Here is a 2,775-nt window from a genome sequence, read left to right on the forward strand (position 1 = left end):
TTTATTTAGACGAAGGAAATGAGGAAAAAAGTTGTACACTTTTGCAAACAGAAACAGTTCGTATCGAAACGAACGAGTTTTGAAAATTGCGGAAGGGGTGCAAAAAATGTGTTTATAATAAAATTGTTTCGGAAGTTTTCAGGAGTGCAGAGTATTTGAGGAACATTACGTTCTAAAGTAAGGTTCAGTACCTACCTAAAATTAAGACAACGTGAAAGTGTCTTTGACTTCTCATACTTTCGTAATTTACCCACCTGTTTACCGTTGTAAATAGTTTATTGAATTTCAACTAATTAATTGGTGCGAGGCTTAGAGAAGGAAAGAGTGAGGAGTGACAATAATCATCGTAAAATGAAGCCCATACATTTGTTTGTTGTTTCACCCAAATCATGGCCGCCTACAGTTCATTGGCGTAATGTTAAAACGGCAATCGTAGGTACAATTTGTGTAAAGTAAATACAATACAAACGTATTATTTTAAACAATTATGAGCACCGAGACGAAGAGGCGTAGAAATGTTTGTAGTATTTTTACCCAATAAAATACGGGGATGGATAACCTTCCAACCACGCTTCGTCTCCTTTTGTGACAATGGTCAACTTCATTTCCCCATGCAAGTACCTATAGAATGGTGGCTATTTCTGATATAGGAATGTCCCAGGCAGATTATCAAGCATCGTTAGCTTCGAGTGGTAGCTCGGAGGGGCGACAAAGAATCTTCCGTGCATCTGTAATAAGTTGTACATATATTACTTTCCAACTTTTTCATCAATTTGCTACAAATTTATGGATATCTTTTACGTTTAAGATATTATAGGTACAATGCGTACGCCACTGGTCAATGCATACGGACACGTTGAGATAAAAGGCCTAAACTCCGTCCAATCTGCGCATGCGAAAGAAACGTCAAAGTTGCAATGTTATTAATTAAAATGTAGGTTAGGTTATTGTTTTCATCACAGGCTGTTATAACGAATAAACATATTTGTAAATCGTAATGTACATTTAAACTCACAGACTTTTGACGTTGTTATACTAAGACCCATGTTTTCCTGCAGCAGTATAAAATCCGAAAAGGACAGTATAAGCCCCACGTTCACAAATCGTAACCCAGACATTTCAAATACCTACAAATCGCTCATAAACCGGACGGCTACTAGGGTGATAAAACTGGAACGCTCCTACTGGCATAAATATACAAATTTGCTTTCCTACCGCCTCCAATAAGACAGCCCGATTGTAGATGACAACCGACACAAACAGGCCGTCACGTAACTTCATTGTTCGTCCATTACATCAACGGACCCGACACTCACCGCTAGCACGAAGGAATGGGCCATCAAAACCAGGCTGTATAAGACCATGCACCAAGTCGTTGGCGTACGTGAACGTCACACGGTCACGTCCCTGCATTCAATTTAATGTTTGCTATTTGTAGGCTTCAGTTCTTCGTAGGTACAAAGATGCCTTGCAAGCGGTCCGACAGAGTTTATGTGCGCTTGCAAACCCGAACACAACGGCAGTAAGGTCGCAAAGTTTCTACCGTGCTCCAAGATTTCAATTTGAAATTGTCTGAGCCGGAATAGTCAAGAGAGCCGTGGACGAGAGAAAGATTACCAAAACCGTGGGATATAATCTGACTTGACAGATAATGTGAATCGACCTTAAATTGTGTGCCTATTAGGTAAATAGCTGCATAATTTACACTAAAGTTTTATTTGTACTTGTGCTTCCATAGTTTCTGTAAAGAGAAAGCTGAGTATTGGGTCGCTCCAATGAAGTGAAGAAAGCCTTATGTTCAGTCTCTCGAGATGCTTCCCTGTTTCTAACTCAAAGGTTCTTCCAAAGAAGGTGCTTATTACTAATTTCTAGATTGCATGAAAAACCGTTTATTTGATTTTTTAAGAAGAAGTTAATGGGTTTCAAGAACAATAAATTTGATAAATATGTACACTTTTTATTGCTTACCAATATTTTAAACATTAAATATTAATAAACTACACAATAATAAAAAGGGCACCTTAGTTATAGTGAATTGGCAATTTCAAATTGAAATCTTGAAGCACATTAGAAACTTTGCGACCTGACTGACGTTGTGTTCGGGTTTGCAATCGCACATAAACTCTGTCGGACCGCTTGCAAGGCATCTTTGTGTGAAGAACTGAACCTTTTCGGATTTTACACTGCCGCAGCGGAACATGGCTCTTGGTATAACAACGTCAAAAGTCTGTGAGTTTAAATGTACATTACGATTTACAAATATGTTTATTCGTTATAACAGCCTGTGATGAAAACAATAACCTAACCTACATTTTAATTAATAACAATTAACATTGCAACTTTGACGTTTCTTTCGCATGCGCAGATTGTACGGAGTTTAGGCCTTTTATCTCAACGTACATACAGACTCGATCAAAAAAAATCTGTAGCAATTAAAATAAAGGCCATATCTTTTCCATTGTAGTACATACTTGTACTCATTACATTTGGCAATAAAATTAAAAGTTATTTTCTCATGCATATTGATCTACGAGCTCCATCAAGTTAGCCCCCGCAATTAAAAAAAAATGTGTAATGACGATTTTTATATAGTGCTAGGGTTGTGCTAAATTGTGCTGATTCGATTTTAATTTGTGCTGATCTGGAAAATCAATTTTTTTTAATTGAAACGCGGGGGCCAATTTGACGCCCAGCCCCCCGGTTTTTTCAACGTACAAATTCCATTACTACTTTAACGAGTTGTGCTCGATGCATATTGGATTGTGCCGGTCAAAT

General features: G+C 37.8%; 1 long non-coding RNA gene across 2 annotated transcripts; it reads left to right on the forward strand.

The window, feature by feature from the left end:
• Positions 1 to 504: 504 nt before the first annotated feature.
• Positions 505 to 1,951, forward strand: LOC116158919. Of its 2 annotated transcripts, XR_004142857.1 has the most exons (4): positions 950 to 999; positions 1,059 to 1,380; positions 1,439 to 1,684; positions 1,739 to 1,951. It is a non-coding gene; the product is annotated as an uncharacterized LOC116158919 (long non-coding RNA). The 2 variants fall into 2 exon arrangements; XR_004142856.1 differs by having other exon boundaries at positions 505 to 1,380.
• The last annotated feature ends 824 nt before the right edge of the window (positions 1,952 to 2,775 follow it).

The sequence above is a fragment of the Photinus pyralis genome, unplaced genomic scaffold, assembly GCF_008802855.1.
Source record: "Photinus pyralis isolate 1611_PpyrPB1 unplaced genomic scaffold, Ppyr1.3 Ppyr1.4_LG1, whole genome shotgun sequence".
In the NCBI taxonomy this organism is placed as follows: domain Eukaryota; kingdom Metazoa; phylum Arthropoda; class Insecta; order Coleoptera; family Lampyridae; genus Photinus; species Photinus pyralis.